Source organism: Bos mutus, chromosome 12 (genome assembly GCF_027580195.1).
Source record: "Bos mutus isolate GX-2022 chromosome 12, NWIPB_WYAK_1.1, whole genome shotgun sequence".
Lineage (NCBI taxonomy): Eukaryota > Metazoa > Chordata > Mammalia > Artiodactyla > Bovidae > Bos > Bos mutus.
The window spans coordinates 13703237-13716963 of NC_091628.1; the positions used below are offsets into that span (position 1 = coordinate 13703237).

A 13727-nucleotide genomic window follows, 5' to 3' on the forward strand; every position below is an offset into this window, starting at 1 on the left:
TTTTACCAGGGATTTTCAAATGTGAATGTTGAGTTTTGCCTCTGCAATCGTATCCTGACCCTTTCTATTTTATACCAATCCACTCCCTTCCGTGCAACTGATCCCTTCCATTTTACCAGTCAGTCACAGACAGACTGCGGGTCCTCAATAAAAGGAGATCCTCAAGGAATCTAAGGAAGGTTACGAAACAGCCCACTGGGAGCCTCCTCCCAGCGTCGTCCGGGCCTGGGTTACCGGCATTCGCTCTGGTCTTATGTTCTCAAGGTGAGGCCCACCATCACTGCAACCACTGAACGAAGCTCTTCCTTACCTCTACAATTCGCCCATGGCCCTGCTCCTATAGGTCTACCTTTTTCTTCTCCCAGGGTAAGAAAGTGATTTATTATTATTATTATTATTATTTTGGATAGAGTCTTGTCATTTTCCAGGGATAATGATGTTGCCTTCTTTCCCTCCTATAACAGGAAGAGAAAACATACAAAAATTATAAAAACTAAATACTGCTCCCTCCCTCATCCCCTAAGTCCTAGAGGGGTAAAGACAGTAACGCATCACCAAGGAAGGAAAATGCACCTCAACTCGCTTTTCCAGGGTTGTAGACAGTGATGTGGTTGGTCTCTGGAAGGTACAGTCATTCCCAGGTGAGCACAGCAGGAATCCCTGCTTTTGGAGGCAGATGTCTCAAGTGGCCTTCTCACTCAGGTACTTTTCCACCAGCAACGATTATGCCCTCCAGAGATGCCTGTGGTTGTCAGAACTGGGAGAGCGGGAGTGGGGGACTGTGTGCCCCTGGCATCCAGTGGGTAGAAGGCAGTGCTTAGTTGCTTCAGTCGTGTCTGACTTTCTTTGACCCTGTGGACTGCAGCCCGCCAGGCTCCTCCATCCATGGGATTCTCCAGCAAGAATACTGGAGTGGGTTGCCATGCCCTTCTCCAGGGGATCTTCCCAACCGAGGGACTGAACCCACGTCTCCTGCATTGCAGGTGGATTCTTTACCATATGAGCCACCAGAGAAGCCCAAGAATACTAGAGTGGGTGGCCTATCCCTTCACCAGGGGAACTTCCTGGCCCAGGAATAGAACTGGGGTCTCCTGCATTGCAGGTGGATTCCTTACCAGCTGAACCACCAGGTAGAAGGTGGGAATGCTGTTAACCATCCTACACACACGGGAGGGCCCTCACAGCAAGGCATTACCTGGCACAAAACATCAAAAGGTTGAGAAACTCTGCCCCCATCTAATGCAAGACGTGCAGATTCTGGATTCATGGATATAAATGGAAACACGGCTTGCAGTTCTCAATAGTTCATTCAACTCTTTGCATTTTTGCACTGTGTGCATTGTCAGCGTGATCTGGTCTCCAGCTCTAACACCTACCTACTAGTTGCGGAGTCTTGGGCAAGGCACTGAAACCTTATGCCTCATCAACGAATGGAAAAACACACACACACACACAACAATAACACCTTCAAGACAACTGTCATAGTGTTACATTAGAAACACATATAAAATACATGCTCAGTGAGTAAATGTTAGCACCTACTGCCAACACCATCCCGTCACCACCATTATGATCACCGCCAAATACTTAATGACTACCAGGAGCCTGGTGCTGTGTTTGGACATGAAAATACACTAATAGAAAAAAAAAAACAAAACACTTGGAATGTACGCTCAAGGAGCTCACGGAAACACACAGCTAAGCCAAAATGTAATTAGGAGCCACAGCCTGCAGTTCTGAAATTGTAGAGGATTTTCCCAAAGCGAGAGACACACTTATGAGCCCTCTGCGTCTTCAACGAGATGCATCTCCTCCGGCATCACAGGGTCCTATGCTTGTCCTAACCGGGTCTTCTCACGCTCTGCTTCCCTGTGACCTCTTTCTCCCATTATAACATCGGGTTCTTTGGTTCTGGACCTCAGGCCTTTTGTAGTGAAGAGTTACTCTCACAGCAAAGAGAAAACAGTGTGTAAGTGGCATGACTTCCCGTGGATCGCAGAAAGGAGGAGGGCTGACCCTATCACCATGCTGAAAATCCAGGGGTCAAAGGTTCAGCCCAGGAGGAGCTTGTGGTCAGCATGTACCATCAATCTACTGCTCCTCGTGGCATTTTTGGCGTGGCATGAGCTAGAAACTCTTAATTTAGCAGAAAAAAGCATCTTTCAAGGAAAAAAAAAATTCCCCCAGTTAAAAAACCTCTTCAGAATTTTATTGTATCAAGTGACTTTTACTTATCCCTCTTACACCATCAGGTGCACCTTAATTCCTTGCTCTGTGCAAGAAAGTTATAATCTGCACATGCACATTAGAATCTGTAACTGTATGAACGACTGCGGTGTCACATTCACTAGAAATAACGACCTGGAGCATAAATAAATAGGGTATGGAAGGAAAGCATATGTCTTACGACAGTATCCTTTAAGCCCTCCAGCTCAGAAAAGAAGTTCTGTCTTGCATCATTGTACACATTCAGCAGCCCAAAAAATTACTTGAAAGGTAAAAGCTCCATTTAGATGGTGCATATTTTTTGTGGATTTGGATTAAACCCAAATGATTATTTTTCGGTTAATGTGGAAACACTGGAAAAATGAATCATGTTTTAATTGCCATAATGCTGTATCATTTATTTACACTAGAAATGATTGGTGAATCTGGTTTGGTGGTAAGTCCTAAACAAGCCAATTAGTACACAGATTAACCTCTATAATCACTCTCCAGCCAATTGCATTCCATAATTTTTTCATAAAATTAGTTTGCACTCATGTTTCTTAATGAGGCAGGTAACTCGCCTTGCATTTCAGAAACCTGGTCCTCTCACATAGGAAAATTGACAGGCTTTGCCTTGAAGAAATGTATTGCTGATTTACTTGCATGTAATACAGAAATCCTCTAATTTTCTCAAAGGCTTCAAACCATAAGAGGATATAAGATAATTAGTTTTGGGGCTAGGCTTCTCTTGTGGCCTAGACTGTAAAGCATCTACCTGCAATGCAGGAGACTCAGGTTCGATCCCTGGGTTGGGAAGATCTCCTGGAGAAGGGAATGGCTACCTACTCCAGTATTCTTGCCTGGAGAATCCCATGGACAGAGTCTGGTGGGCTACAGTCTATGGGGTCGTGAAGAGTCGGACACGACTGATCGACCAGCACTTTCACTTTTTTCATTAAAAAAAGTTTCACTTAAAAAAAAAGAACTTCATAGGTTCTCAACTCTATAAACCTTTCTTCAAGAAAAATACACATCCCAGACCAGAATGATAGAGAGGGCAGAGAAGTGCCTTCATGACAAGCTTTCTCCTTCAAAGTACGTCATCACTTCCCATAACACTGCTTTGTTGAGTCACTAAGTCATGTTTGACTCTTTGCAACCCCACGGGCAGCAGCATGCCAAGCTTCCCTGTCCTTCACTAACCCACAGAGTTTGCTCAAATTCATGTCCATTGAGTCAGTGGTACCATAACACCTCCCGTAACACTTGTCTATTATTCTGGTCACTCATAATCTTACATGTTTGGGAAGTAATATTTTTAAGATCTAATTGTGATAAGCACTAACGTGTCCCCCTTTTGCTGGGGCGGTCCCAGGCATGTACTTATTTATGTCCCAAACTGAAGCCCCATGTGTCCCTGAAGTCAGGTGTCCCCTGGCATGTGGAGGATCATCCGTGGACTTGTCCACGTAGACAAGAGGAACCAAGGAGCCTCCTAAGCTAAGAATGGAAGGAAAAGGATCAAGAAGGATCTTCTAAGACAAGGGACAATGCTACTCGTAGAAAGAACTGATGCTGAGAATAACAAAGTATCCTCTCTGAATACAGAGGGACTGTTGGAGCAGGTGAGCAAGAGTCCTCAGTAGAGAAATGACAATGAATGCAGTGCCAACAAAGAAGACAGTTGATCTGAAACCTCAGTGGGGCACTAGAAATGCAAGATGTGAGTAGCGTTTACCCAGCAGCATGTATCAGTGTACAGAAGATAGCTCTCACTCCTGAGCTGCAGCTAAGCGCCCGAGATGTGAGGCTCTGTCACCCTCGAATGGGCATGGGTAGAAATCACAACTCTAAGCAGCCCATAGGGACCGCATGTGGAGGCACAGCCACTGGAAGCCCTCCCTGGGGTGGGAGCAGAATGAACTTGCTGGTGATCAGCAGTGATCAAAAGGACTCGCTTGCAGAATATAAGTGAGACATTCACTGGAGATTCTGAAGTACTAGGGAGGAATCTGACAGCGCTATTATCGAGAGCCAAAGAAACACTGTTTTGTAACTGTTCCTGTGATTTGTTTTTATTCCCAGGATGAAGCGGCTCAGGATATACAGGAACCATGTGGAAGTAATCATGGTGACTGCGATAATAGCTACTTTATTTTTCTGCGTAGTTCTCGGCATCATTTCTGTGAATCAGGACAACTGCATTGAACTATTTCACTGGAAATTAATAAGATGTCAAGTTAAATTATAAAAGATCCTGTGGTATGAGACACAATATCCAGAAGCGTTGAGCTGGGGCCAGGTGGGGAGGGAGGGAACTGCTGAAAATCAGTGTTTCTTCTACCCTCTCATGATGACGAAGCACAAACATGAAAACTTTCTTGCCATATTACTGACAGAAACCGAGAAATCGGAGGATGACTTGGGGTACCCCTGGCACCACAGTCGGCACCCATCAGGGAGAGTTCTCAAAGATACGAGGCAACAGAAGGCATTCTCGAGGCTGGTACTCAGCCTCTGTCCTCCAAGCAAGTAACAGCCCTACCTCTCAGTGAACTTGCATTTCCGGGGCCCTTGGACAGAGCCTCCTTGGGCCTATGACAGCTCGTCCCAGATCTTGCCCCTGACCTGTCTTCTGGATCTGGCCATGCCTTCCACTTCTGCATGCCTCTCAATATGGGTATTCTTCCAGGCAATGTCTAACTTAAAATCATAATACTTAAACTCCTCGTGGGCTTCCCCGGTAGCTGGTAAAGAATCCACCTGAAATGCAGAAGACCCCGGTTTGATTCCTGGGTCAGGAAGATCCACTGGAGAAGGGATAGGCTACCCACTCCAGTATTCTTGGGCTCCTCTGGGGGCTCAGCTGGTAAAGCATCTGCCTGCAATGTGGAAGACCTGGGTTTGATCCCTGGGTTGGGAAGATCCCCCGGAGATGGGAACGGCTACCCACTCCAGCATTATGGCCTGGAGAATTCCATGGACTATTTCATGGGGTCACAAAGAGTCAGACATTGACTGAGTGACTGTCACTCACTTTAACCTCCTCTTAACATCTTTCTAGGCATTCTACATGGCATCAAACATAAAGAGTATCCCCTTCATTTTTCTTTTATTTCATCAATTCTGATGAAATGAAATCATAGAGAAGATGAGCGATTAAATGTCCAATGGCACAGCACAGGCCTGGAAGAGGCCAGAATGACCTCCGACAGGACACAGGCTTTAATTATAGATCTAGGGGGCACGGATGTAACATATAACGTTGACACTGGAGTGCATACTCTTTTCAAATTAAGACAATTTCCTTTTCTTCCTGGCATCCTAAGAGTTACTATTATGCTGCTGCTGCTAAGTCACTTCAGTCGTGTCTGACTCTGTGCGACCCCATAGACGGCAGCCCACCAGGCACCGCCATCCCTGGGATTCTCCAGGCAAGAACACTGGAGTGGGTTGCCATTTCCTTCGATGCATGAAAGGGAAAAGTGAAAGTGAAGTCGCTCAGTCGTGTTCAACTCTCAGCGACCCCATGGACTGCAGCCCACCAGGCTCCTCTGTCCGTGGGATTTTCCAGGCAAGAGTACTGGAGTGGGGTGCTGTTACTATCATGGGCTAATTTTTAATTTCAATCAATACTTTCTTGACTTATAACAAAATAATCACACAATGTTCCTCTTTTATTAAAAAAATGGAACAGAAAATTATATTAAATCAATATTGTGCTATACCTTAAACTCAATTGTTCATGTGGTAACATTTTTATATATTAATTAACTTGCTAATACTTTCTTCAGAAATTTTATACCTATTAAATTTGTTGATAGTATTTTTCAGTATCTGTAAGGAACTATAATGATACCTTTTTTCATCTCTGACTACTGTATTCTCTTTTCCTTGTTTGACCTTGTCATTTCTAACAGACTTTTCAAAGAACAAAGTGGCTTGGATGATGGTGTCTGCTATATATTTGTTTAGAAATATTCACTATTTTCTGCTCTTCTCTTTATTTTCTTCCTTCCCACTAATTTCTTTCAGTTTTATCTTTTTGAGATGGATATTCAGTTAATCAATTTTCAGACTTTATTCTAACATACGCACTTAAGGCTAAAAATTTCCATAAAGACGGATTTAGTTGCATTTTATACATGAAATTTTGAGATGTCAAAATTTCATTATCATTCAGGTAAAAATACTTTCTAAATACCATTGTTATTTCTTCTTTGACATATTTCATTATGTAGAAGAATTGTTAACTTTTTAGTATAAAAATACTCAAGATTTTAGTGTTGTTTAGATCACTGTCTTGTCACTGATATAGCTTAAATGAGTAGTGATCAGCTTTTAATCATTTGTAAGATTTTAATCCTTTCAAATATTTTGAGACTTGACTTCTGATCTGGTCAAGTTTGGTATATCCCATGTATATTAGAAAAAGATGATTTTCTGGATTTGCTGTGTGTTCAATTCTCTTTATGTGTCCATGTCTAAAGTTCGTTATAGTGTTCAAACCTTCTAAACACTAACTTTTTGTCTGTTCTATTACTGAAGAAGATAATCAAAATCTCTTACTATCCGTTATTAAAAAAATTTTTTTTTTCTCTTAGTTTCACCGCTTTTTGCTTTATTTAGCTCTTATTATTAAGTGGCTAAAACTTAACAATTATTATAACTTTCAAATGAATTAAAGCTTTAACCATTGTAAAATATCATCTTTATATCCTGTAATATTTTTGCTTGGATGGAGGGACAACATTGGCATCTGCATTTTACGGTTTTTTCCCAATTTTTTAACTTCTAACATCTTTATAGCCTTATATTATATGTGTGCACGCACATGTGTGCATAGCATTAAGTTGGATCTTATCCAATTTAACTTCTGCCCTTTAATTAGAACATCATGACTATTTACAATTAATATGTTCTATTTACAGTTAATACAATTGCTAATATATTTAGACTGAAGTCTACTATATTATCATATACTTAGCTTTCTGAGGATCAGTATCAACTTCAATTGTGGGTTTTAGGAAAATTAAAATATCCTAAATCAAACTTTGCATCGGTAAGTATTCTTCAAGATTTAAAAACAAACGAGGAAAACCTCTGCAATGCAGGCCTGTGAATGCAGTTACAGAGACGTATTAAAAAATATATCAAGTATGTAGCACCAAGAAAAATACTCAATATTTTGTAATAACCTGCAAAGGAAGAGAACGTTCGACCTGTATCTCCATTTACCTACCTATCTGTAACTGAATCACTTTGCTATACTCTTGAAACTAACATGACATTGTAAATCAACAATATTTCAGTAAAAAATTTTAAAAAATAGAGCAAGTGATGACAGCATCATAAGGACATATGCACAATCTCCTGAGAGGACCCCTGTGGGAGAAACAGCTCATGATGCTTGGGGTCAGAAGGTACACAGGATGGCTCTGGGAAGGAGAGAGCCTTGGTGCATTTGAGGAGGAGACGGGATGTGTGGCAAGAAGTGGTAAGATTAGTGAGACGGGCACATGCTAGACCCTCAGAGCTTTGTGGGGTTGTTGACTGTGTTAGAAACCCACTTCCCAGTATAGAGGGCAATGCCATGGTATGATTTATGTTTTTAATAGTTTACCCGGGCAGCTCTAGTAAAAGCTGATGAGAAAAGGCAAGAATGGAAGTGGGTGGACGGTAAGGTTAGCCATTTCAGACTCCAAGAGACATCTCCCTGCCAAAGCCATGTCTCCTACTTGACAGAAGCAGGTGGAATTCAAAGTATCTCTCAGGCTGGAATCATTAGGAGATAATTAACAATGACTCACATGGGAAGCAAGGGACAGGGTGCTGTTAATGATGGCATCGTCATTCCAGCCACACAACACGGATGTGAAGTGTTAGTAAGGAATTTTTATCTACAATGAAGTCTAATAATTATAGGCCATTTATCAAACTTACCGATTAGCTTATCATTATCTTATTTTCATTACTTAATAAACTTTCCAAATTGCAAGCTTATGAAAACCTCTCACGGTTTGACAAACGCCAATCTCTAATGTTTTTCCTTTGTGGTGTTTGTGTTAAAAATGATTTCAAAGAAAAGTGAATGGTACCCTACATACTACCCAATATTATTCTTCTCACAAAAGACATTATAAGGTTTGGTCGGAAACCTTCTCAGTGGTTCATATCAGGTTAACACTGACTCTAAAAAAATTAAAATGCAAAACTTTTGTTCTCTTGCACTTCTCACAAGAAAGCAAAATTGAAGTAGACGATTCTGCTGAACGACAATTTGCTTCCCCCTAACACAAAGCCTCAGCACCACTGCTTCCAAAAGAAGCATTTCTATTGTAGAAACCATCATGTTTCTTGCTGAAGTGATCACCCTCAAAACATTTACTGGGCCTGCCTTTCATTGAGGTTTTCAAGTTTTGACCTCTGTCTTGAAAAGAAAATGATAAAGTCCCTAATGGAATTCTAAGACTGGTGAATAACAAAGTTCTTCTTTTCTTTCTCCCAGTTATAAAATGATGCCAAAAAACATCCAAAAGAAAGAATATTTTCTGAACATTAGAGAAGCTTCATTTATAGGAGGTGGGGGGGGGGAACCACCCTCAACAATCATAAACTGCAAAGCACCAGTAAAAAATAATACACATCCCTCAGCTGCAAAAACCAAGTGATACAGACACCAGAGGTCCCTGGAATGTAAAGAACAGGCATGTGGGCTTCCCTGGTGGCTAATAAAGAAAATCTGCCTGCCGATACAGAAGATGTGGGTTTGATCCCTGGTCCAGGAAGATCCCACACACCATGGAGCAACTAAGCCCGTGCACCCCAAATGACTGAGCCTGTGCTCTAGAGCCCATGCCACAACTGCTGATGCCCAAGGGACCCAGAACCCCTGCTCTGCAATGAGAGAGGCCACCGCAACGAGAAGCCCGTTCACCGCATCTAGAGGGTAGCCCCCACTTGCCACAGCGAGAGAAAAACCTGCACAGCAATGAAGCTTCAGCATAGCCAAAATAAAATACATAAATAAAATTAAAAAGTATTAAAAAATAATAAAGCACAGGCATGTGTGTTAGATTCGCTGAAAAAGTTCTTTAAGTTTTTCCATAACATCCTATGGAAATGAACATTTTGGCCAACACAATACATGGGAATGTGGAACAAGGAAGGGGGTGAAAGAGGAGGAGGGGTGTTGGGGTTTCTCTTGCTTTCAATAGAGATGCTTCTCCTGGGGTTAAGGAATAAAGAGAGGAGAGAAAACACAGTTGATGGATTAGACAGAACCTTGTTTTTCAAACACTATGTACTGAGCCATTAATGAATGGTTTGTGACCAGAATTTATGAGCTAGAATAGAAGGTATCAGAGTACATCATATGAATAGAGGTAATATTTTATGAAAGGTTTCATATATGTATGAATATACTTTGTGAGAATGTGTAAATGTGTATTATTGATTTGTCACATAAAATGCTTTTAACTCTATGCGTGTGTGCTCAGCCACTCAGCTATGTCTGACTCTTTGTGACCCCACGGACTGACTGTCGCCTGCCAGGCTCCTCTGTTTATGGAATTTTCCAGGCAAGAACTCTGGAGTGGGTTGCCACTTACTACTCCAGGGAATCTTCCTGACCCTGGAATCAAACCAGTGTCTCCTGTGTCTCCTGCATTGGCAGCAGATTCTTTACCACTGAGCGACCCGGGAAGCCCTTTGAACTCTGTGGTCTGCCACAAAAAGTGAGTCTGAGCTACAGCAGTTAAGGTTCCCTTTCCCCTTCTTCTACCAGGAAAGGACTGTCTGTTAAATATCTTTTGCTCATTTTTTACTTGGACTTCATAACTTCAAAATAAGACACTGAGGTTTCGCTTTAGCCCTGTTCCTGGTCACAGAACAGAGAAGAAAATCTTGCTTCCGAAGTTTCAGAAGTTATCCCTGCCTTGTCTCACTCTGTGTCACATGGTGATTCTCCTTAAGTTGTCCTCAAACCCTTTAGCCACACTAGATCACTGGGCTTTCAAAGATTAGGAAGATCCTTTCTCCGTTGGGTATCTGTTTGTTAGAGGGTCTTAAAAACTGGCATATGAGCTGGCTTTATTTGAAAGTACATTCCTATCTAAACTATTGTCCAACTGAAAAGGAGGGAAAAAAAAAAAGGATGCAATGAATCAAAATCACTTCCATGCTGTATAAACTTGGGAAATTATTCATCCTCTCTGAGCCTTAGTTTCTTTGGCTATAAATTAAAGTTAATACTACCTCTGAAGCCAGATTGTTGCAAGGAGTGGAGATGATTCCTACAAAGTGCCCAACAAAAGTTAGGCATTTGAGAAATGACTATTTTGAACTATAATAACCCGAGAACCCAAGCACACAACTGCTTCTTATCCCTCTTCTGTATGAGCAGGCATCTTGCTTCCTACCCTCACTTTTCATCTCTTTTCATCCCGAGTGCAACGCAGGGCCTGACATCCAGTAGATGCTTGATAAAAGTTGACAGAATTGAATTAAAAAAAAAAAAATGGTGGTGTTGTGTTTTCTTGATAACAGAGTATCCCTACTGCCAAAGCAATTATGAGGGCCAGTCTTTATGCCCGTATCAGCTTACTGGGCTTTCTGTGGACTAGGAGTGTAATCCCAATGGGAAACACCGACTGCCCAAATGGTCTGACAACAAACGAAGTCAAGCTCCATCAGGTGAGCCACATCTGCCCTGACAGGAAGTTAGTGCTTCTCTCTGCTCCCCCCAAAAAAAACAGTAATTGAAAGCACCCAGGGGTCAAGATGAGCCTCGCACTTGGACTGAGGAGAAAGTGGTATTTTTGCTTATCTTCAAAAGCAGAGACTGGGTTGATAAGAGAGAACAGTTGTTTTGCTCAGAAACAAGCCCGTGACAGACTATATTGAATAGGAAAGTGTGAAAGTGTTACTAGTTCAATCGGGTCCGACGCTTTGTGACCCCGTGGACTGTAGCCCACCAGGCTCCTCTGTCCATGGAATTTTCCAGGCAAGAAATACTGGAGTGGGTTGCCATTCTCTTCTACAAGCAATCTTCCTGACCCATGGATCCAACCCAGGTCTCCTGCATTACAAGCAGATTCTTTACCATCTGAGCCACCAGGGAAGCCTGTACTGAATAGAAACTAATCCTTATTTTCTCTTCCAACCTTTCTTCTGCTCCCATCTCTAAACACACACCTCACACCCCTAAATCTGCATGCACTGAGCTGTCTTCCCAACCCCAGTCCCTCAGGTGGCAAGGCCTCTCTGAGCACTTGTCCAAACCAACCTCACCCGAGCCCCGCTCTCTTGTGACCACAGAGCTTCATCTGAGGCTGGAGGGGAGCCTGGGTCTGAGGTCTCTCTGCTGTCTCAGAGGAAGTCCAGATATTGTTAACGCAAAATGTCTGTGGCACCAAATAAAACAGGCCACGTGTGTCTCCGTAAACAATCGGTCATCTCTAAAGGACCCCGGGGTGTATGAAGGTGCGAAGTGTTCTCATCCTTCCATCTTCAAAGCAACAATGAAAATACAGTTCTTGGTCATCTAGCCTTTCCGGCTGACCCAAGGGTAGCATCTGCTTTCTCTTCTGCCTTTAAACTGCTTCACAGAAACGATCTTTGTATCAGATTTCTTTCTGTGTCCTCTCTTACACACACAAATAAGAGGCCCAGAGGAGGAGGAGATGGGAGGGTGGGGAGGACGGAACAGAATCCCACGGATGGCGTCAGTCAGAGGCCTGGTCTGCGGCCCCCTGGTCTCTATGAAAGGTCGGCTGAGAATGCTGGGCCTTCCTGCTTCTCCCTCTGTTTTTCTGCCGGGCGCCAGGGTTACACATTCCATAAAGCAAAGCCAAAGGTCACATGTGGAAAAATGACAAGGAACTTTCAGGGACTTGTGGATTTTCGAAAGTTGACATCCACGCTGTGTGGCAGTGTGCGTGTTCCCTGGGGGCGTCTGTGTCAGAAGGATGTTTCAGAGGAAGATGTCTCCTCCAGAACAAACCATAGAAAGTCTGACATCCCCTGTTCTCTCTTCTCTTTCAGCCAAGGTAGTCATGTACGGATATGAGAGTTGAACTACAAAGAACGCTGAGAGCTGAAGAACTGATGCCTTTGAACTGTGGTGCTGGAGAAGACTCTTGACAGTCCCCTGGACTGCAAGGAGATCAAACCAGTCAATCCTGGAGGAAATCAACCCTGATTATTTGTTGGACAGACTGATGCTGAAGCTCCAATACTTTGGCCACTTGATGCAAACAGCCAACTTACTGGAAAAGACCCTGACGCTGGGAAAGATTGAAGGCAGAAGAAGGGAGTGAGAGAGGAGAGATGGCTGGATGGCATTACCAGCTTAATGGACATGAGTTTGAGGAAACTCAGGGAGACAGTGAAAGACAGGGAAGCCTGGTGTGCTGCAGTCCATGGGGTCACAGACAGTTGGACACGACTTAGCGACTGAACAATAACAACCTGGTCTGAGCCACGTGGACCTCTGATAGGTACAGGGAGGGATGTGGTGGGGTGCTGTGTCCACTGGCTGAAGTTTTCCTGGTAATGGCAAGGGGCAACTGAACTACTGCCTTCTGTCTGATCCATTTATAACAGTGGATCAGCATTTGAACAGGTCTAGAAAATTTAGATGTTCATTATTAACTGAGGCCCTATATAGTGCCCGATGATAATTAAATGCTGAGAAGACAGTGGTGAATAAGGTCCCCGTCCTCATGGAAAGTGTATTTTTTAAAATTGCAAGAACAATTTTATTAAGCGGCATTTTACTTAGGCCTTGAAAGTTTGCCTGAAAGCCAAGAAAAATAAAGTAAATGAAAAATGTGGCCCCCCAAAAAAATGTGCTCCAGGCACAACAAACAAACAATCAGAACCTCAAGGAAGAAAATGTGTTCCCAGTGCTGCTGCTGCTAAGTCGCTTCAGTCGTGTCCGACTCTGTGTGACCCTATAGACGGCAGCCCACCAGGCTCCCCCGCCCCTGGGATTCTCCAGGCAAGAACACTGGAGTGGGTTGCCATTTCCTTCTCCAAGGCATGAAAGGGAAGAGTGAAAGTGAAGTCGCTCAGTCCTGTCCGACTCTTAGCGACCCCATGGACTGCAGCCCACCAGGCTCCTCTGTCCATGGGATTTTCCAGGCAAGAGTACTGGAGTGGGTGCCATCGCCTTCTCCAGTGATCACAGTGCACTACTTGGCTAAACTGTTAAAAAGGAAACACAAAGACAAAGTGCGTGGAAGTTATGGCACACAAAAGGAAACAAAGCATATGTAATTATGCTAGTCCATGAATTCTAGTGGTAACAGGAAAGAGACAAGCTAAAAGCAATTTCAAAGTGTTGTGCTGTCAAGGAGGTAAAATGCGGTCAGTGGATGGAGTGACTGGATATGGAGTGGTGTTAGGAAGGTTTAAAGAAGGCGTCTAGGAGGAGTGCCTTTTCCTGGGGTTCAGATGGTAAAGAATCTGCCTGCAATGCAGGAGACCTGGGTTCGATCCCTGGGTCAGGAAGATCC

General features: G+C 43.2%; 1 protein-coding gene across 5 annotated transcripts in view; it reads right to left on the reverse strand.

The window, feature by feature from the left end:
* ENOX1 (ecto-NOX disulfide-thiol exchanger 1) overlaps window positions 1-13727 on the reverse strand; it is a 687342-nt gene that overhangs the window by 409449 nt on the left and 264166 nt on the right. The gene's annotated exons all lie outside the window — the stretch shown is intronic.